Below are 18833 nucleotides of genomic sequence, written 5' to 3'. Positions count from 1 at the left end.
ATTTGTATTTTCTTAATTGGAAACCATTTGTCAGTACGCTATTGTAAAATTCACAACAACTTACATGCAACTGGCTGGAACTAGCAATACATTCCAGTAACCTACTGTGCCTTCACTGACTCTTCTGTTGACAACATGTAACATTACGTGCTACTTGGCAGCATACTGTAGCAGCGGTAGAACATTACAGCCATGGCTTATTGGAGGCTTGGCTTTCAGATAGCTCTTATTGGTCTCCAATGAGAGGGGACGTTATCCCAGTTAATGTGATCTGTTGTATTCTGCTCACAAACACTAAGCTTGTGCAATGTCAGTTCTCCAGCATTGTTAAAGGCAGACATCAGTGCATGTGATACTGAAGGGCCATACAACATTTCATTAATTCTTAAGAGTCAATTGATGCACGTGTCAATCTGATTAACATAACAAACAAAGAAATCACCATTAAAATCTCTGATTAAGCTACAGATTTCAGGTCTTTGCATGGTCTGCGTCTCACTCCACTATGTCAGCCTTCCGCATCTGCAGTGGAAAGTGGCAGAGCTACAGCACTGTGGAATGTTCAACAACCAACTTGCAGCTAGTTGACAATACGTTTTTGAAAATGTAACTTTATCTTTCTGTGAACCAGTTTCCCTTAAGCTACTGGAAAATGCACAGTAACCGCTTCACAGTGTAGCTCTTGAGTGTCACCAGTTCTTACAATGTTTGCAGAACTGACCGTGCCAAAAGACGTGCTCAACTTTCAGCAGCATAACAATAAACCACTTAAACTCGCACAACATTTCCACTGACCCTTTGGCACAAATACAACATAAAGTATCTTACACCATGCCCCCAAATATGCTAATGAGCCTGAGACATCACATTATCCACACCTACATTTCAAAGTACAGTAATGATTGTAACTTATATTGAATACTGAATATTGAATAATTGTGTAGAAAAAGTTACAATTATACTAGATTATCTGCACATGTACCCTAAAAGGTACCGACCAGTACCATGTGAGTTCCTATGAGTACCTCTGAAGGGTACCTTATGTGTACCTTTGACCTTTTTGTAAACCAGGGAACAACATTGTACCGTAACCATACTCTTAATTTCACGAGTGTGAGGATATATATCTGGTGGCACTGCTGAGGCATTAATGAACTCCAGACCAAAAGGTTGCAAGTTAAAATCCCAAGAGCATTAATATCAAGTGTCCCTGAGAACCTCTACTTTTTAGTTGGTGTGGTCAGATAATCACACAATTATCAATTTGATTCCATGTGGAAAAACCACATGATTTTACATGGAAAATCACAATTTCACTTGTGAAATTTCACATGTGAAATCATATGCTAAGCTGACATGGAATTGTTTTAAGGTGGTCATACTATGGATAATTTTAGGACCCCTTTAAGTACAATAAATATATTCCATTTTTTAAAATAAAATATTGATTTTGGTCATAAATGGCAAAAAGGACGGTCAAAAAATAAATCAACAGAAACAAGGTTTTTGAAGTGTCTGTCCTATATTTAGGCGATATAAAATAATTTAGGAAATATTTCGTTTTGTGTGTACACATATTTAATCCCTTTTTTTGGCTGGGTACAAAACTACCTTCAACCATACTTCCATTTAAACAGGTTACCTTCAGACGTGGGGGTTCTAACGAACACCATCATGGTCGTGAGAATGTTCTCCTTCCATAGAGTGGTTGTAGTAGTTTGTGGGTCAAATCGTTTGGATGCTACAGACTTTTGGTGAGAAGATCGATTTTCAGGATCTCTCACGGTCTGACAAACATGCTTTAGCTCTGCCACCATTCATCACAGATGTGGAAGTGTGACACTGGCAGATGTGATGGATTGAGATGCATTAAAACCAAATACACTACATGGTCAAAATTATGTGGACGCCTGCTTGACGAACACCTCATTCCAAAATCATGGGTATTAATATGGAATTGGTCCCCCCTTTGCTGCTATAACAGCTAACACTCTTCTGGGAAGGCTTTCCACTAGATGTTGGAACATTGCTGCGCGCATTTGCTTCCATTCAGGTACTGGAGCATTAGTGTGGTCCGGCACTGATTTTGGGTGATTAGGCCTGGCTCGCAGTCGGCGTTCCAATTCATCCCAAAGGTGTTCGATGTGGTTGAGGTCAGGGCTCTGTATAGGCCAGTCAGGTTCTTTCACATTGATCTCAACAAACCATTTATGTATGGGCCTCACTGAAACAGGAAAGTACCTTCCCCAAACTGTTGCCTCAAAATTGGAAGCACAGAATCGTCTAGAATGTCCTTGTATGCTGTAGCTTTAAGATTTCCCTTCACTGGAGCCAAGGGGCCAGAACCATGAAAAACAGCCCCAGACCATTATTCCTTCTCCTGGCATTTTCCTGGCATCCACCAAACTCAGATTTGTCCGGTCGGACTGCCAGATGGTGAAACTCGATAACTCCAGAGAACGTGTTTCCACTGCTCCGGAGTCCAATGGCAGCAAGCTTTACACCACTCCAGCCAACACTTGGCATCGCGCATGGTGATCTTAGGTTTTTGTGTGGCTGCTCGGCCATGGAAACTCATTTCATGAAACTCCCGACGAACAGTTCTTGTGCTGACTTTGCTTCCAGAGGCAGTTTGGAACTTGGTAGTGAGTGTTGCAACTGACGACAGACCATTTTTACTCGCTATGTGCTTCAACACTCAGCGGTGTCGTTCTGTGAGCTTGTGTCGTCTACCACTTCGCGGGTTGTTGCTCCTAGACGTTTCCACTTCACAAGACAGCACTTAGAGTTGACCGGGGCAGCTCTAGCAGGGCAAACAATTTGACCAACTGACTAGTTGGAAAGGTGTCATCCTATGGCAGTGTCACGTTGAATGTCACTGAGCTCTTCAGTACTGGCCATTCTACTGCCAATGTTCATCGATGGAGATTGCATTGCTGTGCGCTCAATTTTATTCACTTGTCAGCAATGGGTATGGCTGAAATCAACTCATTTGAAAGAGTGTCTACGTACATATTTCACCAATTTAAGGGTTATCTGTATTGTTGTCTAATGTTAATGGGGCATATCATTCTGTTTCAATGTGACTCCTGAATATGTATATATATATATATATATATATATATATATATATATATATATATATATATATATATATATATATATATATATAAAATAGTTTTTCTCAAGTTTATTTTTAACAAAGCTGAGATTCCTTTTGAATTTCAAAGTATAAGAATACAGGGGAAATCAGCTACTGACACAGATGTGTTGGCGTAACACAATGATCGGAATACTGTGAACCAAGAGGTTGTGAGTTCAAATCCCAGGTCCGATCATGTTGAATAGTAGTTCACGTATCAACATACACAATCTAAGTAACATTTTAAATAATCCCCGTCAAAATCCATCAGTTTAATGATGCTCTATGCAGAAATTGCTCTGCCATTTCTTGGTAGCCAAAATTCATAGATTTCAGTTTATGTGCCAAAACAAGCAGTCATTGTGTAGAGAATCGATGTACCTAAACAACTGCGAAATATTTATTTTTATGTAAATAAGGCATTTCTGTTTTTTATTTGTAATACATTTGCAAACATTTCTAAACCTGTTTTCACTTTATCATTATGGGGTGTTGTGTGTAGATTGATGAGGAACGTTTTTAATTTCATCCATTTTAGAATAAGGCTGTAATGTGGAAAAAGTCAAGGTGTCTGAATACTTTCCGAATGCACTGTATGTATGTGTTATTCAATGTGTTTCTATGGGCTATAGTAGTGAAGAACAAATTCAATATTTTATCAAATCATAAAAAATACAAAAATAAATTATACCTAAAAGGGTCATAAAATTCTCAATTAAATAGCTAAATGATACATGGTAGGACCATCGTAGAACAATTTCAAATGTTCGTTTTGAACATATTAAGAGGGATATTTGACCATTCTTCCACACAGAATCCTTCCAGATCCTTGATTTCCTTCGTCTGTGTTTATGGACTGCGCTCTTCAATTCAAACAGGTTTTCAATGGGTTTCAAGTCCGGAGACAGATGGCCATTGCAAAATGTTGATTTTGTGGCCAATTAACCATTTATTTGTGGATTTTGATGTGTGCTGTGGATTTTGATTATTGTCTAGCTGGAAGATCTTGCGGCCAAGTTTCAGCCTCCTGGCAGAGACAAACAGGTTTTTGGCTAAAATGTCCTGGTACTTTGTAAAATTCATGATGCCGTTGAGGCATTGTTCTTAACAAAGGACTTGTGCCGCTCCTAAAACAGCAGCACAAGATAACGCAGTACAGTTCTGTTCTTAGAGTAGCAGAAGACATCAAATCCTTTTCCAACAAATAACCACCTCCCTACCACCTCTGCTAGCTCACCCAACGCTCCCACCTCAGCTCAGCTCCAAGAACAACATGTGGTTGTAGTCATTATCTGTGACTCCAATGGCAAACATCTACGTCAGTGATAGGCAAACATGGTCCTGGAGTGCCGCAGGCACTTCATGTTTTTGATTTAACCTACCTGGAAGACCAGGTGTTTTGAATTTAGGCAATCACTGAACTGATCAATTAGCTCAGTTGGGCAGGTGTGGTGCCTAGTTGGAACAAGATCCTGCAGCACCAATCCTGCAGCACCTGTGGCACTCCAGGAACAGGGTTGCCTACCCCTGATCTACGGGAAAGAGAACTATTACCTGGCATGGAGGTGAGAAAAACATTGTGGCCCACGACCCAGAGTGCCATTCAATAGGAGAGAAGAAAATAATAATCCACACTGGAAAGAACGACCTAAAGAACATGAGGATGTGTGGCCCCAGCTATGGAAGAAGTAGCTTTTATAGCCACAGAGAAATACCCATCTGCAAGAATAATAACTTAATCTCTTCTCTCGCGCTGCGATGTGCCATTCAATAATATTTTTGAAAACAATGCAGAGCTCTCACTAAAATATGCACGAAGGCCTAATGTCTTTTTGGCACACCACAAAGACTTCCACCCTCACCACATGCAAGACCACATCCACCTAAACAGGTGGGGTGTAAAAATCTTTGCAAGGGTGCTAAAGTACATGGTCAATAAGGGAAGAAAGACCAGGAGTATCCAGCCTATGGGAAGCCAGCAAATAAGAACACCACAGTCTCACACCCAGAGAGCTCAACTCTCCACTCCATTGGCCCTCGCTTACAGTTTTTTTTTTTTTTTTACAAGCGCTAGGAACCATTTCTCAACGCTTAGGTCACTTTTTCAAAACTCTTCACACAGTGAGCACAACAGCAGTGTATGTAGCCTAAACTGTGGATAATTTTCCATTGCTTTGGCACAAAATGCATTCAATGACTACATCTTTCAAATTTCATGAATTATTTTCTCACTCAGACACAACCACCACCAAAACTCTATGTACCTACAGGCCAATTTGCACATGTTTACATACTCTTTTCAAAACAGTTAAACTTAAGTTCAAAACCTAACATAACAAAAAATTGAATAAAACAGCAATTTGCTACATTTCTACAGTAATACCGTTTTGAGATGTATTCCAAATCTAAAACATGATATACTATCAAAACAATTAGACCAACCACAGCTGATTCCCATTGTAGCTGAACACCTACCCAGGTGTTAGTCTTTCAATTTCATTACCTTCTGTACAAAAGGGGACATTGTAGGAATAACGCTGTACTTTAATGTCAACATGGACCCAGCTAGAGATAGAGACGTGGCTGACAGAGGAGGAAGGGTGTCTGGGAAAGGGAGAGGAGTAAGTATGCGTGGAAGAGGAAGACTGAGAGGAAGCTCAAGAGCTGTAGTCTCAGATGAGATTAGGGCTACTATAATTGATCATGTAATAAATCGTGGTCTATCAATGAGACAGGCTGGTCTGAGAGTGCAGCCAAATCTGCAACGCTCAACAGTGGCATCTATTGAGAGAAATTTCTGTCAAAACAACAAGTAAGATGTGTATTCTGCAAGGGCATCTGACTGAACTGCACATTACAGAAGTAAATTGAGCAAAGCCTCCAAACCCACTTGTGTGTAATTGTTTTTGTATTTCTGCTTAGGACCCAACGGTTATCTCCCACAGGTGGGAGAGGTAGGATTTTCACTGCTGTGCAGGAAACTGCAATCGTTGATATGGTCATCAGAAACAATGGCATAAAACTCACAGAGATTTGGGACAGAGTGTTGGCAGACAACATTACATTTGGAAATATTCACAATGTAAGCATAACAACTATTTCTAGAGTCCTGAAACAACATCAAGTCAGGATGAAGCAGTTGTACACTGTCCCCTTTGAGAGGAACTCTGAACGACTCAAGCAACTCAGGAACCAATATGTTCAAGTAAGATGACTACAAAATACAGAACTGGTTTTGAACAAAACCAAATAGGGCAGAGGCACACAATGGCATGTTTTTAGGTATAATGTAAACTACCGTAATAGCCTAACTCTTATGTTGTCTTGTGGATTTATTTTAGAGATTCATGGAGATTGAAGTCGGGCAAACACCCCACATATTCATCTTTGTGGATGAGGCTGGTTTCAACTTGGCCAAAACATGACGGCGAGGAAGAAATGTGATTGGGAAAAGAGCCACAGTGGATGTCCCGGCCCAGAGAGGTGCCAACATCACAATGTGTGCAGCAATATCCTCTGATGGATTTCTGTTACACAAACCGCTAATTGGGCCATACAACACCGAGTGTCTCATTTAATTCCTGGATGACCTCTATGGAAGGGTTGTGCCAGGTGAGGAAAGGGTTGCAAGTGAGGCGAAATCGGCCAACGTTTGTAAATGTATGGGACAATGTGGCATTTCACCACTCCAGTGCAGTCACAGAGTGGTTTGCAGCCCATCCCTGGATGGTGTCACTTTTCCTCCCACCTTACTCTCCATTCCTCAACCCCATAGAGGAATTATTTTCCTCATGGAGGTGGAAGGTTTATGACCACCATCCACATGATAAAATGTCCCTCCTGGACATAATGAATGCTTCCTAGATTCCTGGACATATCTGCAGAAGATTGCCAGGGATGGACCAGGCCTGTCAAAATATTTTTTCCTATGTGTGTTGCCCAAGATGACATAAGATGTGATGTGGCTGAGAACCTGTGGCCAAATGCAGAAGACAGGGTTGACTAGCATTGCTACTGTATCTGTATCGGTAGATGGTTTATATACAAATTCTTGTATTTTGGAATCACTCAATGCCAAATAAATGACATAAAATATTGTGTAATGCAACCTGTTGTTAGTGTTTTTTTAGGTCATTGTTTTATGAGTGACAAAGTGTGCTTGTTGGGTGACAACATTTGCTAGTGTCATGGAAGAATGTGTTGATTTGAGATGTGTATGAAGTGTTTTGGTAGTTTTAGTGCATTTTGGACCTGAAATGAACTGCTGTGCCAAGCTGAAAGTTGGTTAGGAGAGCTGTGTGAAGAGTTTTGAAAAAGTTAAACTGTAATATCCCAGCCTAATACCTCCGCATGCTGACAGTACAGCACGTCAGCATACACTGTCAGTATCCAGATAATATGTGTGTATTGTTAGTTAAAGTCTCTGATGTTAACAGATAAATATATTTTCTTGGTGACCTGAACATTGACTTGCTATTATCTAGTTGTCCTGTCAAGAGGAAGCTTCCTACTGTGACTAGCGCCTGTAACATGACCAATGTTATCACATAACCAACTATGGTGTCGTGTAAACCAATAGTGTTGGATCTGTGACATCCACTTGTATTGGTCATATCGTCACTAAGGCTGCAGAGCTTTGCTCCAAAGCAATATCAGTTCCCATTGGCTGCAGTGACCATAACATTGTGACAATAAAAAGGAAAGCCAAAATAAAAAAAGAAATAAATTATATTACCAAAACAAGATAAATTACATTTAAAAACGATGGAAAAAAGACTTTGGAGCACCTTATTAAATGATATTATGGGCAGAAAACCCAATTAATTTCCACGTTTACAACAAAACGTTTGGATATAGCTAATAATTTCAATGACTATCTCACTGGTAAGGTTGACAAACTGATAAGTGAAATGACAACATTGAATGGTGAACCATCATATTTGTGTATTGAAGATCTAATAATGAAAGAGCAGGATTGCTGTTTTGAATTTGGTCGAGTTTGTGTAGAAGAGATAGAAAAACGATTGTTATCCATCAATAATGAGGAGCCACCAGGTACAGATAACCTGATGAGAAACTATTAGAATGTTAGCTGATTCTATTGCCACCCCTATTTGCCATGTCTTTAACCAAAGCCTAAAGGAGAATGTCAAGTTTCAAGTTTTAATGTCCCGTACACAAGTACAGTGAAATTCCTTTCTTGCAAGCTCCAAACCCAACAACGCAGTAATCAATATCAATGTAGCACTAAAAATAACATAAGGTAGAACAAAAACACCCAAGAAATAAAAATAAGAAGAACAGGAGAAAGTAAGAAGCTATATACAGGGGCAGTTCCAATACCATATTTACAATGTGCAGGCATACTGGAGTGATAGAGGTAGACATGTATAGGGGTAAGATAAGGTGACTAGGCTTCAGAAAATATGATAAGCAGAGTAGCAGCAGCATAAAGGATGATTGTGTGTGTGTGTGTGTGTGTGTGTGTGTGTGTGTGTGTGTGTGTGTGTGTGTGTGTGTGTGTGTGTGTGTGTGTGTGTGTGTGTGTGTGTGTGTGTGTGTGTGTGTGTGTGTGTGTCTGGAGATAGGTGTTTTATACAAGAGCTTTGTGTGTGTTCTCTTTTCGACTCCGTCTGCATATTTGCAATCAAATGCCAGAATTATCTCCATCTCCTTAACTATCATACTCTAATACCACTGATTTCAAAACTCGGTCATTCAGAGAGTGGAGCGCAACACTTATGCAGTCCTACTACGTCATATCTTTAAAAAAGCCACGTTAGAAAGGATTACCTACACATACTGACCAGTTCATGTTATAGACAGAAGCATGCTACATGTCAGACCAAATACAAAATGATCTCTCGGCATGTCCAGCCCACTCATTATCTCAGCCAATCATGGCTAGCGGGAAGGTTGCTGACTTTTTCCGTGGCTAAACTAACTAAGCTCGTAATTTAACAGTTTTATTTTTATTTACAGATGACATACACGTTTGTTATTAAGGCACATAAAATGTCACATGTCCCAGAAGACATTTCTGCCAAAAATACATTTTGATTAAAAAAGAGGTTCACGTTCAAATGGCTCTCCTGTGAAGTAGTGACGCTCGACATACGCGTAGTTTCCTGAAACGAGTCACAAATAGGCATAGGCCTATGCACAATCCACAGCTATTTTTTAAAAGAAGCTAATGATCCTCTGTAGCTAAGTCATGCTTTGTGGTGTTTTGTATTTTGAATGATTTTATTTATTTATGTACAGACAGGACAAAATATTGTGTATATTCTGTATATAATTTTAGCAAATGTATTTAAATTTACGTTAAGCCTATTGCTACGGATAAGGTTAAGGTTACCTTAGCACGTTCGTTCAAAATAATTCCATCATCCGGACAGTACACCGTGCACCCGCCAACTTTCCTTCAATTCACATGGCTAAAACTATTTCCCTCGAGAAAGCATCCGTGCGAGTGAAACAGCACCCCTCTGTCTTATTATATGTAGCCCACTTATCTGATGCTGTTTGGAAAAAAATAGTATGACATGCCATTCGGCATCAGAGACATGGGCTACACATACTGAGACAGAGGGGCGCTATTTCGCTCGCTCAGATGCTTTATCTGAGATTGACACATCTTTCTGTTAGCACGCATCTCGGTCAAATAAATTATCAATATTTGAACATTTTATTTGGACGCGGGCCAGGCCCCCTAAGGCCCACCCATAACGCCGGCCCTGCTCTCCTCCCTTCTCCCTGTCTTTGGGAGAATACATTTGGAGGTTTACTTGGTAGCAATGCAAATATCATGGTACATCTATATGGACACTCAATCGCTATGATACTTTTTAATGGTACATTTACCAATATATATTATGATAAATAGAATTTAAACTTGTATCTCATTATGGTAAATGGTGAAATAACTATAGCCAGTTATAATTGTAATGGCTTAGCAGATAATAAGAAAAGATGATCAGTATTTACCTGACTGTATAGAAAGACTCATGTGAAGGCCAATTTACAGAGGAGGAACTTGATGCAATTAAAGCCTTTAAGTCTGGGAAAACTCCAGGGCTGGATGGCATAGCAGTGGAGGTATACCAAACTTTTTTTGACATACTAAGAGGACCATTATTAGCATGTTTTAACCACTCGTATAAAAATTGTAGATTATCAGATACTCAACAAGAAGGTCTGATTTCATTATTACTGTCAAGTCCTGACCTTAGTTCCTTTTTTATGTCTCTATTTTAGTTTGGACAGGGCGTGAGTTGGGGTGGGCATTCTATGTTTTGTTCTGTGTGTTATATTTCTAGGTGTTTGGCCTGGTATGGTTCCCAATCAGAGGCAGCTGTCAATCGTTGTCTCTGATTGAGAACCATACTTAGGCAGCCTGTTTAACCACTATGGGTTGTGGGTAGTTGTTTTCTGTTTTGTGGATTGCACCTTGCAGAACTGTTCGTTTGTTGTTTTTGTTCAAGTGTTTGTATTTATTAAACGCATTATGAATACTTACCACGCTGCACCTTGGTCCTCTTCTCCTTCTCCGGACGACAGATGTTACAATTACTGAAACAGGATCCAAGTTGTAAATATAAAGATCCAGTCCATTTAAAAAGTTGGAGGCCCCTTACACTTCAGTGTTGTAATGCAAAAAATTCTAGCAAAATGCATAGCGCATAGAATTCAATAGGTATTGTCGGATATTATTAATCCTAATCAGACTTTTTTACATGGACGATACATTGGAGATAATATAAGACAAGGAAGAAATAGAACACTATGAAAAATCTGAGAAACCAGGCCTGGTATTCATAGCTGACTTTGAAAAGGCTTTTGATAAAATACGACTGGAATTTATATATAAATGCCTGGAATATTTCGATTTTGGAGAATCTCTTATAAAATGGGTTAAAGTTATGTATAGTAACCCTAGGTGTAAAATAGTAAACAATGGCTACTTCTCAGAAATTATTATACTGTCAAGAGGAGTAGAACAAGGTTGTCCCTATCGGCATATCTTTTTATTATGGCCATCAAAATGTTAGCTTTTAAAATCAGATCTAGCAATCCAGGGCATTGTACACTGATTCATGTTTTCTTTTAAATCCACAATTTGGATACCTCCACAGCCTTATAGAGGATCTAGATACTTTTTCTAACCTCTGGATTACAACCAAATTATGTGTACTATATTACGTATTGGATCATAGAAAAATACAACTTTTACATTACCGTGTAGTTTACCAATAAAATGGTTTGACAGTAATGTGGACATACTACTTATACATATCACGAAAGAAAGAAATGTTCTCACTACAATACATTTTAATACAAAGTTAGCAAAAATAGATAAGATCTTGCTACCATGGAAGGAAAATACCTTTCTCTTTGTGGAAAAATCACTCTGATGAACTCTTTAGTCATCCCAGTTTACCTATTTGTTTATGGTCTTGCCTACACTTAGAGACATGATTTTTAAACGATATGAGCAAAAAGCGGCAAGCCAGACAAAATTAAACAGGCGTTTTTATAAAATGAATATGAATTCACGGGGCAAAAAATGATTAAATATTAAAACATTAGACATCTCACTAAAGGCGTCAGTCATACAAAAGTTATACTTAAATCCTATCTTGTTCTCTAACAGAATAGTAAGAACGTCTCACCCCATGTTCAAGAATGGCCTTTTTCCCTTTATTCAGATTACAACCTCTGACTTTCGGTTATTTAAAAATGAAATCATCTCCAAAATATCGATATTTTTAAAACAAGTTATAGAAATTTGGTTGCAATTTCAGTTCAATCCACCAGAAAAGACACCACAAATATTATGGTTAACTTCTTGGTAACAGGGGGCAGTATTTTCACATCCGGATGAAATGCATGCCCAAATTCAACTGCCTGCTACTCATCCCCAGAAGATAAGATATGCATAGTATTAGTAGATTTGGATAGAAAACACTCTGAACTTTCTAAAACTGTTTGAATAATGTCTGTGACTATAACAGAACTTATTTCGCAGGCAAAACCCTGAGGACAAACCATTCAGATTTGTCTTTTTTTGAGGTCACTCTCTTTCAGATTTCTAAGGGACCTTCTTGCAGTTCCAATCCTTTCCCTGGATGTCAACAGTCTTTAGAAATTGGTTGAGGTTATTCCTTTGTGTAATGAAGAAGTACGGCCATCTTGAACGAGGGTCACTTGAAGTGTACTGTTAGATAGAGGCGCGTGTGTCACGTTCTGACCTTTATTTCCGTTGTTTTGTATTTATTTAGTATGGTCAGGGCGTGAGTTGGGTGGGCAGTCTATGTTTGTTTTTCTATGTTTTGGGGCATTTCTATGTTTTCGGCCTAGTATGGTTCTCAATCAGAGGCAGGTGTCATTAGTTGTCTCTGATTGAGAATCATACTTAGGTAGCCTGGGTTGCACTGTTTGTTTGTGGGTGATTGTCTATGTTGATGGCTTGTTTCAGCACAGGTCTCATTTTGTAGCTTCACGGTCGAATTTGGTTTATTGTTTTTGTTACTCGTTTGTATAGTGTTCAGTCTTTCTTGATTAAAGATTTGCCATGGACACTTACCACGCCGCGTATTGGTCCTCAGATCCATCTCGTCTCTCCTCTTCAGATGAAGATACTGAACGGAGAGGGAGGAGGAGGAGGAGATACTGAACGGAGAGGGACCCTGGGCACAGGCTGGGGAATATCGCCGCCCCAAAGCAGAGCTGGAGGCAGCGAAAGCTGAGCGGCGGCGATATGAGGAGGCAGCACGGCAGTGCGACAGGTACGAGAGACAGCCCCAAAAATTTTTTTTGGGGGGGCACACGAGGGGTGGAGCTAAGCCAGGTAGCAGACCTGCGCTCACTCCTCGTGCTTATTATAAGCAGCGAGATACTGGGCAGGCACCGTGTTATGCGGTTAAGCGCACGGTGTCGCCAGTACGTGTCCATAGCCCGGTGCGCTATGGGACAGCCCCCCGAGAGTGTCATGCGAGTGCGGGCATCGAGCCAGGGCGTATGGTGCCTGCTCAGCGGGTCTGGTCGCCGGTACGCAGTTTTGGCCCCGGGTATCCTGCGCCGGCTCTGCGTGCTGTGTCTCCGGGGCGCTGGGAGGGTGCAGTGCGTCCTCTGCCCGCGCTCCGCTCGTGCCGGGCGAATGTGGGAATGGAGCCGAAGGGAGAGGTGCGTGTAGTAAGCACTAGATCTCCCGTGCTTACCCACAGCCCGGTTCAACCTGTGCCTGCACTCTGGACGGTCCGGGCTAGAGTGGTTATCCAGCCTGGGGAAGTGGTGCCAAGGTTGCGCACCAGAGCTCCAGTGCTCCCCCACAGCCCGGTCTTTCAGGTGCCTCCTCTTAACCCCAAGCCTCCTGAAGGTCTTCCCAGCCTGGTGGTTCCTGTGGCAGCCCCACGCACCAGGCTGTCTCTCTGTCTCCTCCCTGCAGGTGGTCCTGTCTGTCCGGCGCCGCTGCCGGAGTCTCCCGCCTGTCCGGCGCCGCTGCCGGAGTCTCCCGCCTGTCCGGCGCCGCTGCCGGAGTCTCCCGCCTGTCCGGCGCCGCTGCCGGAGTCTCCCGCCTGTCCGGCGCCGCTGCCGGAGTCTCCCGCCTGTCCGGCGCCGCTGCCGGAGTCTCCCGCCTGTCCGGCGCCGCTGCCGGAGTCTCCCGCCTGTCCGGCGCCGCTGCCGGAGCCTCCCGCCTGTCCGGCGCCTCTGCCGGAGCCTCCCGCCTGTCCGGCGCCTCTGCCGGAGCCTCCCGCCTGTCCGGCGCCTCTGCCGGAGCCTCCCGCCTGTCCGGCGCCTCTGCCGGAGCCTCCCGCCTGTCCGGCGCCTCTGCCGGAGCCTCCCGCCTGTCCGGCGCCTCTGCCGGAGCCTCCCGCCTGTCCGGCGCCTCTGCCGGAGCCTCCCGCCTGTCCGGCGCCGCTGCCGGAGCCCCTCTGCCCAGAGCAGCTGCCTCTCTGTCCCGAGCAGCTGCCTCTCTGTCCCGAGCAGCTGCCTCTCTGTCCCGAGCAGCTGCCTCTCTGTCCCGAGCAGCTGCCTCTCTGTCCCGAGCAGCTGTCTCTCTGTCCCGAGCAGCTGTCTCTCTGTCCCGAGCAGCTGTCCCTCTGTCCAGTGGGGTCATTGAGAGGGGTGGTCATGCTGAGAAAGCCACGGAGGCGGACAATAAGGCGGACTAAGACAATGATGAGGTGGGGTCCGCGTCCCGCGCCAGAGCCGCCACCGCGGACAGACGCCCACCCAGACCCTCCCCTATAGGTCAAGGTTTTGCGGCCGGAGTCCGCACCTTTGGGGGGGGGGGTACTGTCACGTTCTGACCTTTATTTCCGTTGTTTTGTATTTATTTAGTATGGTCAGGGCGTGAGTTGGGTGGGCAGTCTGTTTGTTTTTCTATGTTTTGGGGCATTTCTATGTTTTCGGCCTAGTATGGTTCTCAATCAGAGGCAGGTGTCATTAGTTGTCTCTGATTGAGAATCATACTTAGGTAGCCTGGGTTGCACTGTTTGTTTGTGGGTGATTGTCTATGTTGATGGCTTGTTTCAGCACAGGTCTCATTTTGTAGCTTCACGGTCGAATTTGGTTTATTGTTTTTGTTACTCGTTTGTATAGTGTTCAGTCTTTCTTGATTAAAGATTTGCCATGGACACTTACCACGCCGCGTATTGGTCCTCAGATCCATCTCGTCTCTCCTCTTCAGATGAAGAGGAGGACGGCCGTGACAGCGTGACCAGAAAGCATGCTTCAGTTTGTTTTCTTCCTGTATTGAACACAGATGATCCCGTCTTCAATTTTATCGATTATTTACTTTAAAAAATACCTAGTTGTATTAAAAAAGTAGTTTGATATGTTTTGGCAAAGTTTACAGGTAACTTTTGAGATATTTTGTAGTCACGTTGAGCAAGTTGGAACCAGTGTTTTTCTGGATCAAACTCGCCAAATAAATGGACATTTTGGATATATATCGATGGAATGAATCGAACAAAAGGACCATTTGTGATGTTTATGGGACATATTGGAGTGCCAACAAAAGAAGCTCGTCAAAGGTAAGGCATGAATTATATTTTTATTTCTGCGTTTTGTGTCGCGCCTGCTGGATTGAAATATGGTTTCTCTCTTTGTTTACGGAGGTGCTATCCTCAGATAATAGCATCGTTTGCTTTCGCCAAAAAGCCTTTTTGAAATCTGACATGTTGGCTGGATTCACAACAAGTGTAGCTTTAATTTGCTTTAATTTGCATGTGTGATTTAATGAAAGTTTGATTTTTATAGTAATTTATTGGAATTTGGCACTCTGCATTTTCCCTGACATATCCCAGAGAGGGTACGAAAATATAATTATCAGGTATGAAGGTAAATCCCAGATGCAGACATCGTCGAATAAACAATGGTTTAATAATCCAACAGGGGCAGGGAATAGACAGGTCAAGGCAGGCAGGGGTCAGTAAACCAGAGGTGGGGCAATGGTACCGGACAGCAGGCAGGCTCAGGTTCAGGGTAGGCAGAGGTCAATAATCCAGAGATGGGGCAAAGGTACAGGTTGGCAGGCAGGCTCAGAGTCAGGTGCAGGCAGAGTGGTCAGGCAGGTGGGCTCAGAGTCAGGACAGGCAAGGGTCAAAACCAGGAGGACAAGAAAAAGAGAGACTGGAAAAAGCAATAACTGAGACAGAAAAATGTTGGTTGACATGACAAGCAAGATGAACTAGCAACAGACAAACAGAGAACACAGGTATAAATACACAGGGGATAATGGGGAAGATGAGCGACAACTGGAGGGGGGTGGAGACAGCACCTCTCATCCGGGCCATAACCCTCCCAGTCAACCAGGTACTGGAAATACCTGCCCCATGGTCGAACACTCAGGAGGCGTCTCACTGTGTACGCTGGATGGCCATCGATGACACGTGGAGGATGGGTGGGCCTGGAAATAGAAGACAAATGGTTGTGAGACATGGGCTTAATCCTAGTCACATGGAAAATGGGATGAATATGAAGGGTACGGGGTAACAAAAGACAAACGGCCGATGAAATGGGGGGGAAAGTTTATGGGACTCCACCTGGAGGAGCAGGTCCCAGGTGGAGAGCCAAACTCTCCTTCCAGACTCATATCAAACATCTCCCATCTAAAATCAAATCTAGAGTCGGCTTTCTATTCAAAGCCTACTTCACTCACGTCGCCAAACTTACCCTAGTAAAACTGACTATCCTACCGATCCTCGACTTTGGCGATGTCATCTACAAATTAGCTTCCAATACTCTACTCAGCAAACTGGATGCAGTTTATCACAGTGCCATCCGTTTGGTTACTAAAGCACCTTATACCACCCACCACTGCGACCTGTATGCTCTAGTCGGCTGGCTCCAGGTCATCTACAAGTCCATGCTAGGTAAAGCTCCGCCTTATCTCAGTTCACTGGTCACGATGGCAACACCCACCCGTAGCACACGCTCCAGCAGGTGTATCTCACTGATCATCCCTAAAGCCAACACCTCATTTGGACACCTTTCCTTCCAGTTCTCTGCTGCCTGTGACTGGAACGAATTGCAAAAATCCCTGAAGTTGGAGAATTTTATCTCCCTCGCCAACTTTAAACATCTGCTATCTGAGCAGCTAACCGATCGCTGCAGCTGTACATAGTCTATCGGTAAATAGCCCACCCAATTTACCTACCTCATCCCCATACTGTTTTTATTTACTTTTCTGCTCTTTTGCACACCAGTATATCTTCCTGCACATGACCATCTGATCATTTATCACTCCAGTGTTAATCTGCTAAATTGTAATTATTTGCCTACCTCCTCATGCCTTTTGCACACAGTGTATATAGGCTCTTTTCTTTTTTTCTTTCTTTTTTCTTCTTTTTTTCTACTGTGTTATTGACTTGTTTATTGTTTACTCCATGTGTAACTCTATGTTGACTGTTCACACTGCTATGCTTTATCTTGGCCAGGTCGCAGTTGTAAATGAGAACAAAAATAAAATACCCTCTGCCTGAGCCAATAGCATAGAGTAGGGGTCCGGTGGTAATCCGCTTGTCGCCTATACCTGGAAGTGGTCTTCAACAAAGCGGCTCGGGCTCTCTTACAGGTACGGCAACAGCGGCGGATGAACATCTGGGCAGAGGGATTGCTGATCACCTCCTCTTGCATTAGGGCGAGAGACCCATGTTAGAGCAAGGAAGGGTGTTGCGAGCATACTTAACCCATACCAGTTGCTGACTCCAGGTGGTAGGGTTAGCGGAGACTAGGCAGCAAAGAGTCGTCTTTAAGTCCTGGTTGGCTCGCTCCGATTGGGCGTTGGACTGGGGGTGGAATCCTGAGGACAGGCTGGCCGATGATCCAATGAGCGTGCGGAACGCCTTCCAGAACTGGGACGAGAACTGTGTACCCCGGTCTGAGACCATGTCCACGGGGAATCCGTGGATCCGGAAGACGGGCTGGAAGATGTTCTTCTCCGTGGCGTTGAGGCGGTGGGAGAAGATGGTGCAGGGATGCAGCTTAAGGTCCAGAGCAGAACATTGGGACAGAACAGCCCCCACTCCGACATCCAAAGCATCTGCCTCCACCACGATCTGACGGGAAGGGTCAGGATGAACCAAGATAGGAGCAGTGATGAAGCGGCGTTTAAGGTCCTGGAACACCAGGTCAGTGGCAGAGGACCACGTGAACGGAACCTTGGTAGAGGTGAGTGCAGACAGGGGGTGCCAGGGTGCTGTAACCCCAGATAAAACGGAGATAAAAGTTGGCAAACCCCAGGAAGCATTGCAGCTGCACCCTGGATGTGGGCTGAGGCCAATCCACCACCGCTCTCACCTTCTCGGGATCCATCTGGACACTCCCAGCAAAATTGATGTAGCCCAGAAAGGGAATGGTGGAGCGATGGAACTCACACTTTTCCACCTTAACAAACAACTGGTTCTCCAGAAGGCGCTGGAGACCCTGTCAGAAATGGAGCACATGTTCTTGGGGTGAGTGGGAGAAGACGAGGATGTCATCAATGTAGACGAAGATGAACCGGTTCAGCATGTCGCGGAGAACATCCTTCACCAGAGCCTGGAACACGGCAGGGGCGTTGGTGAGGCCAAAGGGCATGCCCAGAAATTCGTAGAGGCCGCTGGCCATGTTGAAGGCGGTCTTCCACTCGTCTACCTCTCGTATCCGCACCAGGTGGTAGGTGTTTTGTAGATCCAGCTTGGAGAAAACAATGGCACCCTGGAGCGGCTTGAAGGCCGAGGAAATGAGTGGTAGCAGATAACGGTTCTTCACAGTAATGTCCTTGAGTCCCCGATAGTCAATGCAAAGGCGCAGGGTCTTGTCATTTTTCTCCATGAAGAAGAAACCTGTGCCAGTGGGAGCCCATGATAGCACCTGTAGACCAGTTGATGAGGGGATTGTGTCGCTGGAGCCAGGAGAATCCCAAAACCACTGGAATCTGGGGTGACTTGATGAGCAGGAATTGAATTTATTTATTTCACCTTTATTTGACCAGGTAGGCAAGTTGAGAACAAGTTCTCATTTACAATTGCGACCTGGCCAAGATAAAGCAAAGCAGTTCGACACATACAACGACACAGAGTTACACATGGAGTAAAACAAACATACAGTCAATGATACAGTATAAACAAGTCTATATACGATGTGAATGGTCTCGCTGTGATTCCCAGACACACGTAGGTGTGTAATTTTCATCATATGTACA

The sequence above is a fragment of the Oncorhynchus mykiss genome, chromosome 15, assembly GCF_013265735.2.
Source record: "Oncorhynchus mykiss isolate Arlee chromosome 15, USDA_OmykA_1.1, whole genome shotgun sequence".
In the NCBI taxonomy this organism is placed as follows: domain Eukaryota; kingdom Metazoa; phylum Chordata; class Actinopteri; order Salmoniformes; family Salmonidae; genus Oncorhynchus; species Oncorhynchus mykiss.
This window is presented reverse-complemented; position numbering follows the sequence as displayed.